The 19402-nt window shown below is 45.9% G+C and overlaps 1 pseudogene; it reads right to left on the bottom strand.

The window, feature by feature from the left end:
• Positions 1-2221, bottom strand: part of LOC141094235 (uncharacterized) — a 29397-nt pseudogene extending 27176 nt beyond the window's left edge.
• Positions 2222-19402: the final 17181 nt, after the last annotated feature.

The raw sequence follows: 19402 nt of genomic DNA, 5'->3' as shown, positions 1-19402 counted from the left end.
ATTGGAAAACCCATTTAAATGGATTATGCAAAGTAATCCCCTATCCCGCAACCTATGTAGTCGCTGGGGTACGACCGCTAGGACCCCCATGATCCCGAGAACTGGTGCTCTAAAGAAGAGGTCGATCATGCGCACTGAGGTGGCATTCACACATGAACTTCAAATAACTCCTTTAAGATGAGTGTTGAAGGGCACGACAAAGTATAACAAAATCCACTGACTGGGTGTGTGGGGAGTGTTATAGTATGTGGGCTGGTGGGATTTGTGTGGCAGGGCTGCTTTTTTATCCCAGTTCGGCCCTGAAAGTCAGGATAAAGGGAAACTGTTGCTATTATACAGAAATTCACACTTGACACTCACTGCACATTTAATGTTGTCAATCATAAAAGCAAATTTTGGCGAGAAAGACTGGACCTGGTCTTGTAGGGACCATATGAGGACATTCAGCAGCACAGAAGGGAGAGAAGGTAATATAGTAACATAGTAACATACTTATTAAGGTTGAAGGAAGACATAAGTCCATCTAGTTCAACCCATATCCTATCCTAACTTGGCCTTACATGTTGATCCAGAGGAAGGCAAAAAAAACCCATGTGGCAAACAGTAAGCTTCACATTGGGGAAAAAAATTCCTTCCCGACTCCACATAAGGTAGATTCATCCAATAAGATACCCGGGTTCTAGGAAGCCAACAGCATCATTACCCCCCGATTTCTGATACAGACCCATCATAATACTTTTCTTCAAGTGAATTTCTAATTTATCAGAACATTCTATGTACGCTGTCATTTGGCTTTGTAGTTTACAGACCTGGGCAGGTAACGGTCAGCGTCTCCTAATCCCAAAGGGGTAGATGGATCCTCCAGGTCATAAGTTCTATAGAAAAGGGCTTTCAATGCCCAAAGCCATTTGAACAGTTTTGGGTGAAGGAGAATGTTGTGGTCTAGAGGCAAAATGGTGATCATGGTAATACGGCCGGACTACACCAACGATAAAGAAGCCACAGCCAGTGACTGAGAAGAATCTGTGACTTCTCTGTATTTAGTGGTTACTACTCACCTGGGTAGTCATATGTAGGAATCTCCTCTTTACACCGCTCATCACCCCTCACATATGTCTCTGTAGTATTAATATGGGTCAGATCTTCACCCTGAAACAAATATTATAAAAGTCACAGACAGATGGAGAAGTCGCATCTATGATCAGCTCTAATCCTGCCATCTCCACCGTTCTCATTACACAAGAATAAAACATACAATACTGGTGGATAAAACAAGACTGAGCACAAGACCTTCACAGCCGTCTACACATCATAGGGGAGATCTCATGACACCTTCTCTCCATCTACCTGATGATCCTGAGGAACATTGGGATCTTCTTCTTTACAGTCCTGTGGAAGAAGACGGGGACATCTCTCTGGTGTTGTCCTCTTACTGGATAGATCTGGAGGAAACACATACAGGGACTGAATTCATTCTTTACATACAGATAATTATAGGCCGTGTGTATTTAGTCCTGTCTATTACCTGGTGATGTGAGGGGCTGGGGAACCTCCATCATGACGTCCTTGTACAGATCTCTGTGTCCTTCTAAATACTCCCATTCCTCCATGGAGAAATAGACAGCAACATCCTGACACCTTATAGGAACCTGACACATATAATGATACCGTCATCCCCCCAATCCCTTCTTAGCGTTACTATATAATGTCCCAACATTCCCCTCAGTGTCACCTCTCCAGTCAGCAGCTCAGTCATCTTATAGATGAGTTCTAGGATCTTCTGGTGATTGATGTCCTCATGTATCAGGGGGTGAGGTGGAGGCCCTGTGATTGGGCTAAAGGGTCTTCCCCATCCCTCAGACACAGAGTCCTGACTGCGATCACTAGAGGTCTTCTTCACTACTGTGTAATCCTGGTTATGGAGAGACACATTAATAAATCTCACTACAGACATTTCCAGAGTCCTCACCTCTCCAGTTCTGTCCGACTGTTATTCCCATAGATAAGAATGATGTAATGTGACGTCATCAGGATCTCTCACCTCTCCAGTAAGCCGGAAGAGGATCTCTAGGGTGAGGTGTAATATCCTCTCCGCCATCTTGTCTCTGTCCATATCTATCTTTGATAGGTAAATCAGGAAAATTCTTTTGTAGAAGATCTTCACTGAGAGGATCCGATATTGTAGAGACCTGAATGAGAAGAAGATGAGCCGATGTCACATCATAAGAATCCTGTGTAATAATACAATTACTGGGGATAATAAGGGAAACATATGAGGAAATTATTTTACAGTATTTAGTTTTCTTCTTTACATCTACTAATAAAACCTATATATTTAGGCCACAGACAACAAGCAGTTTCCTCCTCGGAGTCGGCAGCTGAATACGTTTCTCATAGACTCATCTTCCATAACGCTAATTCTCGTCTCATTTACCGACACTGGAATCGGCATTAGCAATACTGCAGGAGATATTCATTACACGTGACAGGAGAAATAACTACTTCATGATGAGGACAACATCTTCATCTTCTACTACGGCTCTAGAAGCATATTTGTCCAGAGTCCGTCACTGACTCCATCCCCACCGGCCGTCTATATGAAGGTTTCCCGTCTTCCCCGGACTGTAATCTTCAGTCATGTTAGATCTCAGGTCTGATTCACACACAGAAGTTTGAGGCTTTTATAAAAGCTTTTTTGTAAGAACATGAAGACAGAAGTTATTTGCTGCCAATGTCTCCATGTAATCTTCCATATATTACATGAAAAACACCAAAAAAAGTGTGAAATATTCCTAAAATAATTATAGTGAAGTGTTGAGGCACCAAATAGAAAGTTTTTACCCAGTATATGAACACATTGAACCAATGTTACAACTTCCACTATATTAAATCTTCAGGGTGACTATTTATAATCAAGACAATGGAATGAAGAAAATCAGCACTCACCCCTTTTGGAAGATACTTCAGTCCTTTCTAATTTATTTGATTCAGGACAATGACAAAAAGTGCAACAGTGCTAGCAGTGTGGCGGCAGGTGCAGTAATTTCGAAAAAAAAAAAAGATATGACGGACAAACGTTTTGGACTTCTACTGGTCCGTGTTCATCTGGTCTAAGAAAATGGACCAGTAGAAGGACTGAAGCATCTTCTAAAAGGGGTGTGTGCTGACTTTCTCCATTCCGTTATCTTGATTACAGAAATAAAATTGAGGATGGTGGTACTGTGGGAACATTATACGGTGTCAAAAAAAGGGGCACCGTACTATGAGAATAATAAATGTGTCATGATCCAGACCGGGTTTTGACTCCTGTCTTCCCCTCTCCTGGTCTGGTCATGTCAGGGGTTAGCTTTTCTCTGCCTCGTTCTGGTGTCAGCTATTTCTCTGTGCTTCATCCTGCAGGTAGTGTCAGTTATATTTTCTGCCTACGGCATGAGTAGAAGACTCTGGTGGTACCCTGATTTGTCCTGCTGTGTTGTGCTGACTTTGCCCGTGTCTGTTCCATCCTCTCTTCCTGCCCCGACTCAGTGTTTCCCTTAGTGTTTGGATTTCCTGATACTTGACTCTGCTTTGGCTAAGACCTGATCCTATCTCTTGCTTCTGGTACTTCTGCTTCTGACTGGTACTAAACTTTTGGCTCTCCTCTGACTGTGTTTGCTATTCCCCTTGGAACTTCGCTTCTCCTGCTATCGACCCGACTTGTTTGACTATTCTGCTGCCACCTGGTGGTAGCCTTGCTGCAGTGCTGCTGGTTTGCTCTGAGCAGAATTGCAGTCCTCCCTCCACTTTGCTGCCATGGAGTTTGCATTTACCTGCAGAGCTGCAGCATGACATTATAACTGACCATAAACAGTATTTTTTTCTTTGTTCCTCTCTTTATGGATCCGCCTCATACTCTGGCGGATCAGATGTCTAATCTGACTCAAATGATGCAGGACTGGTCTGTGGAACATAGAGCCCTGGCCTCTTCCCATAATCAACTCCAGAGAGAACTTTCTGAGACAGTAGTCTTTACAGGCTGATTGTTCAGTAGAACCCTGAAAACACTTTGAACCCATAGATGTCTTGCTACACTATCCTGAACCTACCGTCAGGCTCCCAGATACTTTCTCTGGGGAAAAGGAGAAGTTCTGTACATTCAGGGAGAGTTGTAGGCTGCTTTTCTACCTTAGAACCCAAACATCTGGTGATGAGAGTCAACGGGTGGGGATAATCATTTTGTTACTACGGGAGGGTCCTCAAACTTGGGCTTTTTCTTTACCTGCTACTGCCCTAGAACGTGTGTCTGTGGATAGGTTCTTTGAGGCTTTATGACTGATTTTTGGAGAACCGGACCGGTTCTCTCCCAGAGTAAACTCATTGGCGAACGGTATTGCTTGGAGTTGAGACGGTGGTCCACCAATGTAACCTGGAATGACTCTGCGCTAAGATGTCTGTTCAGGAGGGCTCTGTCGGATCATCTTAAGGGCGCTCTGGCTCTCCATCAGCCACCCAGTTCTTTGGAGGAGGCCATGACTCCGGCCATTCATATGGATCGAAGGTTGCGGAAAAGAGGAGTAATCCAGCGAGAGGTTCCAGTATACCCTGTTAAGTCCCAGGTGATGCCATATACGGAACCTATGGAGGTTGGGGGTCATTAACCTCAAGGAGAAGGAGAGGAAGCGACGATGCGAAAGGAGACTATGCTTCCATTGTGGAAACCCGGGACATTGGAAGGACTGCTCCTCTTGCCCACCGACTAACAAGCTGCCGACTCTGGGTGATTGTCGAGGTGGTTACCCAGACTCTCAGGTACCTTTTTCCTCAATTCAAAAGATTTTGTTGGAGGTGGAACTTTGTTGTAGGGATTGTTACACACCCACTTAAGATTTCGTGGACTGTGGGTCATCCATGAACTTCATTGACTCAAGCTTGGTATCCTAGTGTAACATAGATACAGTTAGGCTTGAAACCCCAATTCATATCATTGCCATTGATAAAACACCGCTGGTTAGGAATATTGTTAAATTTGTCTCGGAGGAGTTTCTCCTCAAGGTGGGTTCCTTGCATCAACAACGCAATTCGTGTTATGTTCTGGATAATCTTCCAGCGGGACAGGTGTTGGGATTCCCCTGGTTACAGTTGCACAATCCTGTTATTGACTGAGAATCTCGAGATATTGTGAAATGGGTCCTAACTGTTCAAAGGGTTGTCTTTCTGCTGTGCTGGTGTCGTTCGTTAATCTGGATGGTATTCCGGAGTACCTGAAAGATTTTAAGGATGTGTTTTCTGAAAAAGAGGCTGAGGTCTTGCCCCACATCGCCCCTATGATTGAACTATTAATCTCATTCCAGGTGTTAAATTGCCCAATGCCCGTCTGTACAATCTATCCGGCCCAGAACGTACCGCTATGAAAATGTACAGTTGTGGCCAAAAGTATTGACACCCCTGCAATTCTGTCAGATAATACTCAGTTTCTTCCTGAAAATGATTGCAAACACCAATTCTTTGGTATTATTATCTTCATTTAATTTGTCTTAAATTAAAAAACACAAAAAGAATTGTCCTAAAGCCAAATTGGATATAATTCCACACCAAACATAAAAAAGAGGGTGGACAAAAGTATTGGCACTGTTCGAAAAATCATGTGATGCTTCTCTAATTTGTGTAATTAACAACACCTGTAACTTACCTGTGGCACCTAACAGGTGTTGGCAAGAACTAAATCACACTTGCAGCCAGTTGACATGGATTAAAGTTGACTCAACCTCTGTCCTGTGTCCTTGTGTGTACCCCATTGAGCATGGAGAAAAGAAAGAAGACCAAAGAACTGTCTGAGGACTTGAGAAACCAAATTGTGAGGAAGCATGAGCAATCTCAAGGCTACAAGTCCATCTCCAAAGACCTGAATGTTCCTGTGTCTACCGTGCACAGTGTCATCAAGAAGTTTAAAGCCCATGGCACTGTGGATAACCTCCCTAGATGTGGATGGAAAAGAAAAATTGACAAGAGATTTCAACGCAAGATTGTGCGGATGTTGGATAAAGAACCTCGACTAACATCCAAACAAGTTCAAGCTGCCCTGCAGTCCGAGGGTACAACAGTGTCAACCCGTACTATCCGTCGGCGTCTGAATGAAAAGGGACTGTATGGTGGGAGACCCAGGAAGACCCCACTTCTTACCCCGAGACATAAAAAAGCCAGGCTGGAGTTTGCCAAAATTTACCTGAAAAAGCCTAAAACGTTTTGGAAGAATGTTCTGTGGTCAGATGAGACAAAAGTTGAGCTTTTTGGGCAAAGGCATCAACATAGAGTTTACAGGAGAAAAAAAGAGGCATTCAAAGAAAAGAACACGGTCCCTACAGTCAAACATGGCGGACGTTCCCTGATGTTTTGGGGTTGCTTTGCTGCCTCTGGCATTGGACTGCTTGACTGTGTGCATGGCATTATGAAGTCAGAAGACTACCAACAAATTTTGCAGCATAATGTAGGTAGGGCCCAGTGTGAGAAAGCTGGGTCTCCCTCAGAGGTCATGGGTCTTCCAGCAGGACAATGACCCAAAACACACTTCAAAAAGCACTAGAAAATGGTTTGAGAGAAAGCACTGGAGACTTCAGAGTCCAGACCTGAATCCCATAGAACACCTGTGGAGAGATCTAAAAATGGCAGTTTGGAGAAGGCACCCTTCAAATATCAGAGACCTGGAGCAGTTTGCCAAAGAAGAATGGTCTAAAATTACAGCAGAGCATTGTAAGAAACTCATTGATGGTTACCGGAAGCGGTTGGTCGCAGTTATTTTGGCTATAGGTTGTTATTAGGCTGAGGGTGCCAATACTTTTGTCTGGCCCATTTTTGGAGTTTTGTGTGAAATGATCAATGTTTTGCTTCATTCTCTTTTTTGTTTTTTCATTTAAGACAAATTAAATTAAGATAATACCAAAGAATTTGTGTTTGCAATCATTTTCAGGAAGAAACTGAGTATTATCTGACAGAATTGTAGGGGTGTCAATACTTTTGGCCACAACTGTATGGCTCAGAAAGTTTACATAAAAGGTCACATCCATCCCTCTGTCTCTCCTGTGGCTGCTGGATTCTTTTTTGTAACAAAAAAAAAAAAAAAAATGGTGGTTTACGTCCTTGCCTCGATTTTCGGGAACTAAATAAAATTACGGTGAGAAATACCTACCCCCTCCCACTTATCCCTGATCTTTACCCCTCATCCCCCAATCCTGGTATGTATGGTACTCCCTCATGTCTATCCTGGTGTGCATGGTACTCCTTCATCCATATCCTGGTATGTATGGTCCCCTCACCCCCTATCCTGGTATGCATCGTACCCCTCATCCCCCAATCCTGGTATGCATGGTCCTCTCACCTCCCAATCCTGGTATGCATGGTACTCCCTCATCCCTATCCTGGTATGCATGGTCCCCTCACCCCCTATCTTGGTATGCATGGTACCCCTCATCCCCCAATCCTGGTATGCATGGTACTCCCTCTTCCCTATCTTGGTATGCATGGTCCCCTCACCCCCTTTCCTGGTATGCATGGTACTCCCTCATCTGTTATGAATGGGTCACCGAGGAGAAAAACTAAACAAGCTAAGTCACAGAAAACCAGAGAGGTTGGTAACTATGCAGATTGCAGATCCCTGATCCTAACCACACAACTAGCAGCAGCCGTGGAGCGTACCTACGATGAGTCTAGACGCCGTGTCACAGCCGGAGGACTAAATAAGCCTAAAGCAAGAAAAGGGGAAAACTAAACTGCCCCAGAGCAGACCCCAAAGGAATAGACAGCCCCCACACATGTATTGACGATGAAACAAGATGAAAACACAAACACAGGTAGGAAAATAGGCTGAGCAAACGATGGGGCCCAAACTAACTAGAAAGGACAGGAAAGGAAAGGCACTGTCTGCAATCTGCCCAAAAAAAACCTACAAAAATAATGTCCAACACTTCTGATAACAAAATTAACCCTGAAGTCACTAGACTTCTCCCACTATATCAGCACTCTGGCATATTCTGAAAACAGAGCAAAAAAGAGGCCAATCTAATAAGGGACAAAAAGCAAATTGGCAAATACAGATAAATAAGAGTAGAAATTCAGCACAGCACCAGCCGGGCCTGGCTGACCACACAAAAACTGAATAGACCAAACAAAAACAAGTGTGAACATTAGCAGAAACACTTAGCTTGAGATGACTGGAACTGAGCTGAAAACCAAGCCCTGAAAAGCCAGAGAGGAAATCACCAGCACAAGAATAGGGCGTCGCCTGTCTTAAATCCAGTCAGATTCCAGAGGTCCAATCGTCATCCTCATTATCAGGTGGCAGATCTCTATTGATTAAATCAGCCTCACTACCTCCTGTTACCACCAGAGGGAGCCTGGAAGGAGAACTCACAACTGGTAGACCAGAAAATGAACTCACAACACTCATCCCTATCCTGGTATGCATGGTCCCCTCACCCCCTATCCTGGTATGCATGGTACCCCTCATCCCCCCAATCCTGGTATGCATGGCCCCCTCACCCCCCTATCCTGGTATGTATGGTCCCCTCATCCCCCAATCCTGGTATGTCTGGTACCCCTCATCACCCAATCCTGGTATGTCTGGTACCCCTCATCCTCCAATCCTGGTATGCATGGTACCCTCACCCCCCATCCTGGTATGCATATTACCCTAATCCCCCAATCCTGGTATGCAAGGTACCCCTCATCCCCCAATCCTGTTATGTATGGTCCCCTCACCCCCCCATCCTGGTATGCATGGTACCCCTCATCCCCCAATTCTGGTATGCATGGCCCCATCACCCCCCAATCCTGGTATGCATGGTCCTCTCACCCCCCCTTTCCTGGTATGCATGGTCCTCTCACCCCCCTATCCTGGTATGTATGGTCCCCACAACCCCTATCCTGGTATGCATAGTACCCCTCATCCCCCAATCCTGGTATGCATGTCCCCTTCACCCCCCAATCCTGGTATGCATGGCCCACTCACCCACCTATCCTGGTATGCATGGTACCCCTCATCCCCCAATCCTGGTATGCATGGTACCCCTCATCCCCCAATCCTGGTATGCATGGTCCCCTCACCTCCTTATCCTGGTATGCATGGTCCCCTCACCTCCCTATCCTGGTATGCATGGTCCTCTCACCCCCCTATCCTGGTATGCATGGTCCTCTCACCCCCCCCCCCCCATCTTGGTATGCATGGTACACCTCACTCCTATTAATACTACACACACGAAAAAAGAAAAAAAAAAAAAAAAAAAAAAAAAAAAAAAAAAAAAAACACATTTATACTCACCCTTCTTTCCTGTGCTCCAGCACTGTCACGTTCTGCTGGAGATCGGGGCAGGAGTGCGGCTGGAATCGCGCATGCCCATAGTGCTGCCTGGCGCCATATTGCTGAAGACACACCGCAAGTGTGTCTTCAGAAAAATGGCGCCGGATCGCACTGTGCGCATGCGCGATTCCGGCCGAACTCCTGCCCCTGTCTCTGGCCGAAGAGAAGCGCCGCAGCAACGCTCCTCCCAGTCAGGTAAGTATGGTGTCGGAGATGGCGGTATGCAGTGTGTACAGTACCGCCATCTCCGGTGCCACACACACTCCTCACCGCTGGCTGCCTCACTCTGTCTGGAGCCGGAAATGCGCAGGCGCATCGTGCTTGCACAGTCTATAAAGGCTTTGGACAGAGTGACGCTTTCAGCGTTATATTAAAGATGACATTCTTGTATTTTCATCTGACAAAGAATCTCACATGGGTCAGCTACATGCAGTTCTTCAGAGGTTACAGGAGAACTCTGTTGGCTAAACCTGAGAAGTGTTCATTTTTTGTCCAAGAGCTGTCCTTTCTGGGGTTCATCCTGTCTGCCAAGAGGTTTCGTATGGATCCTGGAAAACTACAGGCCATTGTTGATTGGGTGCAACCCAGAGACCTTAAAGGTCTTCAACGTTTCTTGGGTTTTGCCAATTACTATTTCAAATTTATTAAGGGGTTTTCTCAGGTGGTCAAGCCTCTCACTGATCTCACTCATAAGGGGGCTGATCTTAAAGACTGGTCAGCCCTGGCAGTTGTAGCCTTTTCTACATTGAAAAAATGTATTGGTCCAGCTCGATCCATCTGAACCATTCATTGTTGAGGTGGACGCATCGGAGGTGGGAGTGGGGGTGGTGCTGTTTCAGGGATCCATCACTTTGACTAATTTAAAACTTTGTGCCCTTTTCTCCAAGAAATTTTCTCCTGCTGAGAGAATTACAATGTCAGGAATCGGGAATTATTAGCCATAAAACTGGCTTATAAAGAATGGAGGCACTTTTTGGAGGGGGCTATTCATCCGATCATGGTGATCATGAACCACAAGAACCTGTCTTACATTGAGTCTGCCAAACGTTTGACCCCTAGACAGGCGAGGTGGTCACTTTTTTTTTTTTTTATGTTTTCATTTTTCTATCACCTTTTCGGCCTGTTCCAAGAATGTCAAGGCTGATGCCTTATCTCGCAGCTTGGATCCAACCTCCTTCCTCCATTCTTCAGCGTGGGGTGGTCGTTGCATGGGTGTCCTCCGAATTGGAATGGGAAATTCATGAGGCGCAATCTCTTTCTCCTCCGTCATTGCCTGATAAGCTCTTTGCTCCTGTTAAGTATAGGTTGAGGGTGCTCCAGGACCACAGGTTCCATAACTCTGCTTTCAGTTGGCACCCTGGAGTCTTGGCCACCTTGAGAGCTATTGCTAGACTGTGTTGGTGTTCCTCCATGTCTTCTGACATTGCCGTGTTTGTGTCTGCTTGTGCTACGTGTGCAAGTGTTAAAGTCTCCCATAACCGGCCAGGGAATTTGTACCATTGCCAATTCCGGATAGACCCTGGACTCATTTGTCCATGGATTTTATCATTGATCTCCCTCCTTCCAATGGCAAAACTGTGGTCTGGGTAGTGGTTGACAGATTTAGTAAACAGGTGCATTTTGTACTTTTGGCAGGACTGCAATTTGCATCCAAATTCTGGAGGGCATTTTGTAAGAGATTGGATATCAACTTGACTTTCTCCTCAGCTTACCATCCCGAAGCCAACGGTCAGATGGAGAGGACAAATCAGTCACTTGAAAAGATATTGCGGTGTATTGCCACTTCTCAGCAGGATGATTAGCGTTCCTCGTTGCCCGTGGCTGAGTTCACATTTAATAATCGGGTTAATCAGTGCACAGGCACTTCTCCATTTTTCTGTAACTACGGTTTTCACCCCTATTTTGGAGAATTTTCTAGGCTGGATTCGGGGTGTCCAGGGTCTGATTCGGCAGTTAAATGGGTGGGGGAGGTGTGGAGGGAGGTCCAGAAGAACATTGGGGTGGCTCAGGGCAAACAGAAACATTTTGCTGATAAGCGACTACCTGTAGGACCTAAATTTCTGGTAGGAGATAAAGTGTGGTTGCCTACCAGGAACATACGCCTGAAACTTCCTTCTGTTAAGATGGGTCCCAAGTTTATTGATCCTTATGAGATCATTGAGGGTGTCAATCCAATTGACTTTCGCTTATGCTTACCTCCGTCGCTTCAGATCCCCAACGGTTTCCATAATTCCCTTCTTAAATTATTTGTACCTTCCTCTGCTGCATCCATCCCTTCCACCTCCTGTCTCTGTGGATAGTAAAACTGAGTATGAAGTTGAACGGATTGTTGATTCTCGCATGGTTCGCAGTTCGCTTCAGTACTTGGTATATTGGAGGGGTTACGATCCTGAGGATCGATCTTGGGTCCTTGTGCGATCAGTCCATGCTCATCGGTTGGTTCAGGCTTTTCATGCACGCTATCTAAGGAAACCTGGGGGTCTGGTGGTATCCCCTTGAGAGGAGGATACTGTCATGATCCAGACCAGGTTTTGAGTCTTGTCTTCCCCTCTCCCAATCTGGTTATTTCCGTGGTTAACTTTTTTCTGCCTCGTTCTGGTGTCAGGTCTGCTATTTCTCTGCGCTGCATTCTGCAGGCAGTGTCAGTTATATTTTCTGCCTATGGCGTGAGTAGCTGACTCTGGTGATACCCTGATTTGTCCTGCTATGTTTAGCTGACTTTGCCCATGTCTGTTCCTTCCTCTCTTCCCGCCCCAACTCAGAGTAACCCCCTTTAATGTCACCCTGTCCTTGGGGTGAGTAGGAAAATTGTGTGAGAATTGATGCACCCACTGCTGGATAAGGGTTATCACTAGAGTTGAGCGACTTTGGTCGGATCGGGTTTCGTGAAACCCGAATGAAACAAAATAAGTTTCAGATGAAACTCGTCCGACTAGAGCAAAACAAAGTCGGAGTTTCGTCCGAAACCCGACCCCAATGCAAGTCAATGGGAAATAAAAGTCGGACGAAACTCCGACTTTTTTTGCTCTAGTCGGACGAGTTTCATCTGAAACTTATTTTGTTTCATTCGGGTTTCACGAAACCCGATCCGACCAAAGTCGCTCAACTCTAGTTATCACCTCTACATTGATAACTTTCACTCCAGTATCCCCCTCTTTAAGACCCTCTCTGCCAGAGGTACAGTTGCCTGCGGCGCCATGCGAAAAAAATCAGAGAGACCTGCCTAAGCCACTAATTGGGCAAACGCAGAGAAAAGGTAAAAGCCGAGCCCAATGCAGCGACAACATGCTGGTGGTCAAGTATAAGTGTTACAAGCACGCCGCTAGGTTCAAATAGGGGCGGGACAGGTCCCATGAATTCTTTGGAACTTTGGGGGACCCGTTACTCAGGGCGACCATGTACTGCAGCTTCCTCAGGCACAAGATGAGTCCACTTGCTCACACAGATACAATTGATAGAGTCCTCATGAACAGTGTAGTTTAATGTAACAGCACATCTAGTACAATTCAAGTCTCTTAAGTACAGGCTTTATAAACAGTACAGCTGCTTCTTAGAGGCAAATTGACTAACAGTCTCTTTTGATAGCACAGATCAAGACTCTTTACAAAGGCACAGCACTCCACAGCAATCCTTCTAGCACAGTGTAATGGAGGAGGGGGAGGGTTTGCTGAGGGAGATTATCCCTGTAACACAACTTCTTCCATTCCTTATTTCCTGCTCCTGATTTTCATGACTTTCTGAACTAGCAGTACAGGGGATAGCCCAATTCCACTCTGTAATGGAATCCTGTGTCCCTATGGTTCACTTGAATGAACTTTTGTGAGAGATCACACAACACTCATACCATTGGCTGCCCAGAACAGTAAACAAGTTTCTCACAATCCCCCTGGGACTCTTCTAACCACTCCCTGTCTCCTGTGACTGTGTTAACTCCTCTTGTTGCTGGATGCTTTTGAAGCACAGCATTTTGCAATACTTTTGCATGTCACATAATTACAAAAGGGATGTCCTTATCTTCACCACCATACACTGTGACAACAGCTCTTTTGTCACTGTTCGTGGTTCCACAACACATGTCCCAAAGCAAGATTGTAACTTGGATTACAATCAGTACAAGGGGGGTGTAGATCTCTAAGATCAGGTCCTCAAACCCTACAATGCCATGCAAAAAGCCAAAGTATGGTACAAAAAATTAGCTGTGTGCATTGTATAGGTGACACCGTACAATGTTTTTGTGCTGTTCTGATCTGCCGGCAATATGGGGACCATCCTTCAGTCTCAGGAGGTAGTCATCAAGGCCATAACATTTGGCACTCAGGAAGGTGATGGTTCCAGTACTTCTGAAACTGATAGTGCCCGTATTGTCCCAGGTCAACATTTTACAGGACTGGTTCCCCAAACTGCGAAGAAAGGAAGATCACAAAAACAGAGGGGAATCCGAAAGGACGCAACTTACCAATGTGAAACCTGCCCTAAGAAACCTGGTCTTTGAATTAAGGATTTATCAGGACCTGCCGGCGAACACTCACCAGGGGTCTTAGCGGTACAAGCTGTGGGAGGACAGAGTCACAAATGCCTCAGGACAGACGGCAGCTCCCACGCTGTTTAGGAACAGGCAGAGAAGCCGGGAGAGTGAGTAGAATGCAGGAAGAAGACCTGTGATCACGTGACCGCAGGTCACGAGGGAAGAGGGCGGGTCCTAGCACAACGCTGCCTGAGGAGACAGTGGGGCGCACAGCAAATACTCGAGGAGGGGAATGGTAATTATGGGAAAACAGAGAGGGAAGGGCACAAGGGAAGTATAGCCAAAGCAAGCCGAGGTCAGGGAAGCCGGGTCAGATGAGCAAGTACCAAATCAGAAGACAAGTAGAAAAGCCCTAGAACACAACCGAAGTCAGAAACCAGAGAAGCAGATGAGGTGCAGAATAAGTAGGCAAAATCACAACAGGGAAGAAACCAGGTCAAAACCAAACATACAAAAGAGGACCCAGGCACAAATGCACTGACACATGGGGGTCGACATACTCAGCCGAGAGCAAAAGTATAACCAACGACACCTAGATCCACAAAGAGGCTATAAAAAACCTTGTTGAAACCAAAGGGAAGCTCCCAAGATTAACCCCAGCAGCTCCAAGCCTAAGCATGCCAGGCAAACCATGACAGGTTTGCTTCAAAGCATACCACATGTCTAAATAAATTGATAAAATTAGTTTTTACCCTGTTGACACAACACACTTTTATAATCTGATGTAATCCACACATGCACATCTTACACATAACACAACATTATAAATTCATACACTAGTAAAACTAAAAACATTATACTCACTACTATAAAACTATGCCTCTAGATAAAAAAAATCCTTGAGTAGTTTCCAAAATGGGGTGCCTTATGGAGTATTACCACTGTTTAGGCACATCAGGGGCTCTTCAAGTGCGACATGATGTCGGCAGACCATTCCATCAAAGTCTGAATTCCAAAACATCACACATGCCCTTCCTAGCCCAGCCTTGGCCCAAACAATGGTTTTCCTCCACATAGGGGTATTGGCATACTCAGGAGAAATTGCACAACTTTTGTGGTCCATTTTCTCCTATTACCCTTGTGAAAATAAAAAAAAAATCAGAGCTAAGAGATCACATTTTGTTCCACATAAATGATTTTTTATTTTCATGGCTCTACGTTAAAAACTTCTGTGAAGAACTTGGGGATTGAAAGTGCTCACCGCACATCTAGATAAGTTCCCTGAGGGGTCTAGTTTCCAAAATGGGGTCAATTATTGGGGATTTTTGTTTAGGCACATCAGGGGCTTTTCAAATGCAACATGGCGTCTGCTCTCAATTCCATCCAATTTTGTGCTCTAAAAGTCAAACCACGTTCCTTCCTTTCTGAGCCCTGCCATGCATCCAAACAGTGGTTTTCCCCCACATATGGGGTATCAGCATACTCAGGAGAAATTGCACAACTTCTGTGGTCCATTTTCTCCTGTTCCACTTGTGAAAATAAAACAAAAATGGTGCTAAAAGAAAATTTTTGTGACTAAAATGATAAATGTTCATTTTTGCCTTCCACGTTTCTTCGGTTCCTGTGAAGCACCTGAAGGGTTAATAAACTTCTTGAATGTGGTTTTGAGCACCTTGAGGGGAGCAGGTTTTAGAATGATGTTATTTTTGGGTATTTTCTGTCAGATAGGCCCCTCAAAGTTACTTCAAATGTGAGGTGGTCCTTAGAAAAATTGTTTTGTAAATTTGTTGTAAAAATGAGAAATCGCCAGCCAACTTTTAATCCTTAGGGTAAGTTCACACTGGGCGTTTTTGCTGCTTTTTTTCTGCAACAAAACCTGATCTTCTTGGCAGGAAAAAGCTGCAGCAAAAACGCAGGGTTAGGTGCATTTTTGGTGCGTTTTTTGGTGCAGATTTGGTGAAAAACACTGCAAATGACATTCTCTATGTCCAATAAAAGCAGTAAAGCCCAAAATCCTGATGGCACAAAAAACCATGTGTGTGCATGAGATTTCTGAAATCTCATAGGCTTTGCTGGTAATGTAAAAAGCAGATGAAAATTAGCAAAAAAAAAAAACGCAGCTAAAAACGCCCAGTGTTAACTTACCTTAACTTCCTTACAAAAAAAAAATATGTTTCCAAAATTAAGCTGATGTAAAGAAGACATGTGGGAAATGTTATTTATTAACTATTTTGTTTGATATGTCTCTCTGATTTAAAGGCTCAATAATTCAAAGTTTTCAAACTTTTTGACACATTTACAATTTTTTAACAAATAAAAGTCTGAGTGAACCGTATATTTGTGTGATTCACCGCGCTATGCTGAGCAGATGTTTAAAAAAAAAAAAAAAAAAAAAAAAAAAAAAAAAAAAAGGGGAAAGAAATACTTAACAGCAGTTATACATACTTACTAAAAAATGAAGTTGATGTAGAATATTCTGTGTAAGTTGAGATGTCTACGTGGTAAGTAGTTTGCAGGTTATCTGATGGTAGAGATCTCGTTTTTGATAGCTGCTGATCAAAAACGAGATAACCATCAGATAACCTGCAAACTACTTAGGCTAGTTTCACACTAGCGTTTTTGAGCGCAGCGACGGCCTGCGCACGGCCGCCGCTAAGCCCCGCCCCCTGCCGCGCCTCCGCCGGTAGCTCCGCCTACCAGCGCATGACGCTGCATGCGCCCCCTATCTTTATCACTGGGTGCGCAGGCCGTGCGCAGTATGCGTTTGGTGGCGCATGCGTCCTTTTGACGGTGCGCCGACCTGCGCCAAACGCAACCTGCTGCAGTTTGGTTGCGCCGGCGCACCGTCAAAAAGGCGCATGCGCCGCCAAACGCATACTGCGCACGGCCTGCGCCCCCAGTGATAAAGATAGGGGACGCAGGGCGCATGCAGCGTAATGCGCCGGTAGGCGGAGCTACCGCCGGAGGCGCGGCAGGGGACGGGGCTTAGCGGCGGCCGTGCGCAGGCCGTCGCTGCGCTCAAAAACGCTAGTGTGAAACTAGCCTTACCACGTAGACATCTCAACTTACACAGAATATTCTACATCAACTTCATTCTTCATTTTTAAGTACGTTTTTTTTTTTTATACATCTGCTCAGCATAGCGCGGTGAATCACACAAATATACGGTTCGCTCAGACTTTATAACAGGAGCCGACACAGTCCTGTCTCTTCACCAGCTGCATCTGAGTTTTTTGGATAGGTAGCGCCCGTGTTACTTTACCGTAACAAATAAAAGTCATGTCGAAGAAATTTTAAGACTATCATGAAGCCCAAACATGTCATGAAGAAAACAACCTCAGAATCAGTGGGATCTATTGAAGCGTCCAGAGTTATGACCTCATAAAGGGACAGTGCTCACAAATGAAAAAATTGGCTTGGTCAGGAAGATGAAAACAGGCTTCGGGGTTAAATACACCCTAGGGCCACATGAAAGACAATAAAGGATACAACTTTATAATATTTAGGGGGCGAACAATAATCTAAGCTCCCTCCTATAACAACTCTCCCTGAGCTGCCTCCTGAGGACGGTGTGCCGAGCATCGCGTCACTGGGTCTCCTATAAACCCGATAACGTGATGCGGCCGGACAGTCACAGTAATGTCAGTAGCCAACATGACTACAGCCTTACCGTATATTGCGGGCAATCCCAGCATGTTTATTGGCTGGGAACTCGAGCATGGCGCTCCATCACCTGCGATAATCGAGTAACAAGCTTGTCCGAGCTCCCGATGTCTGATCGAGTAGAGGAGAGCGGCTCACTCATCACTAGTATCTACATTATTGTGCTGGAGCGGAGCTAGGAGAGAAATAATCACATTTTGTGGGAACTTCTTGGGGCTTCTGTCCTCTCATCCTGCAGTTGTCTAAATGGATCTAATGTGGACTTGGGAACCAGCTAAGCCGCATTCTGTCCACAGCTGTTATGAAGTAGATACCAGAAGGAGCAGAGGGGGCGGACGCCCAGTGCCCCGCACTCTGAGGGAGCCCACCAGGAGCTATGGTACTGTAACTGTATCGGCATGCACAACGCACCTGTACAGTTACATTCTGTGGCAGGGCAGGGAGAATTGATCTCCCAGCTCTGCTGCTATGGGGCCCTTGAGCAGGCAGGAGCGCGTTGCCAGCAGTGGGCCCCCCCACCCATCATCACCAGTTCAGCTGTATTGGCTAGAAGCCGATACAGTTGACCGCATTGATGAGAGAAGGAGCGTTACGCTCCCTCTCCCATCATCCCCGTCTCAGCGTTTGACATCACCGATGCCAACATTGACAGGAGGTCACGATGACGTCATTACCTGGCGCCCACGGCCGGAGATGTGCGGGCACTCAGATCAGTGGAGGAACCAGGAGGAAAGGTGAGCATTGGATTTATTTTTTTATGATCCTGAATTATGCTATAGAGATTGCTTATGGGGGTGCATTATATTAGGGGCTGCATTATACTATAGAGCCTGCCTATGGGGGTGCATTATATTAAGAGCTGCATAATACTATATAGTCTACCCATGCGGGTGCATTATATTCAGGGCTGCATTAAGCTAAAGAGTCTTTCAGATGGGGGTGCATTATACTATAGAGGCTGCCTATGGGTGTGCATTATATTAGGGACTGCAATATGCTATAGAGGCTGCCTGTCACGCTCGCACCTTGGCAGATTGGCACGAGCGAGGGAGTTGTGGCCCCACTGTTCCAAACTACACTACCCTGGAAGGGGCATGACAAGGACAGCTGCCTTGGACCTCACTGGAGCCTCTGATGATGTCAGGCTTTTGCAGTAGGTAGCTGCAAGGTGCCACTCCAGGGTGGTGTCTGGCTGTGGCTGCTGATCCCACTGGGGAACAGGACACTAGGACAGGTGTGACTGGCAGACAGGCAGGTGATCACGGCAGGCATGGCTAGTACATAGGCAGGCGGGCACGGCTGAGACTGGTAGGTGGGCACAGCTGAGACACTAGCAGGCGGGCACGGCTGAGACACTGGCAGGCGGGCACGGCTGAGACACTGGCAGGCGGGCACGGCTGAGACACTGGCAGGCGGGCACGGCTGAGACACTGGCAGGCGGGCACGGCTGAGACACTGGCAGGAAGGAGTCGTGTATGGAGTAGGTAGAGACCTGTTCACACAGGAGGTGCAGGTACTGGCAAGAAGGAGTGGTGTATGCAGGAACAGGTTTGGAGCTGTTCACACTGGAGAAAAACGCAAAGCTGTGGAAAGGAGCTGCAGTTGGTAGCAAGAGGTTTAGCAGCATCAGAAGCAGAACAAAGCAGAAAGAAGCAGTACCGCAGGAGCGCGGAGCACCAGCAGAGCCACAAGGGTACGGAGCACAGGCAGAGCCGGAAAAGTACGGAGCAAAGGCAGAGCCACAAGAGTCCGAAGCGCAGGCAGAGTCGCTAGTGTGCGGAGCACAGGCAGAGTCACAAGAGTGCAGAGCAGGCAAAGCCGCAAGAGTTCGGAGCACAGGCAGACGAAGAGGACACAAGGATAGACACAGCAGGGAAAGGATCCACAGACAAGGAGACTGACAGACAAAGGTAGGACTGAGTTCAGACAAGGTAATGGTAAAAGAC

Source organism: Dendrobates tinctorius, unplaced genomic scaffold (assembly GCF_039654945.1).
Source record: "Dendrobates tinctorius isolate UK_male_01 unplaced genomic scaffold, ASM3965494v1 ptg000063l, whole genome shotgun sequence".
NCBI lineage: Eukaryota > Metazoa > Chordata > Amphibia > Anura > Dendrobatidae > Dendrobates > Dendrobates tinctorius.
This window is presented reverse-complemented; position numbering and strand designations above follow the sequence as displayed.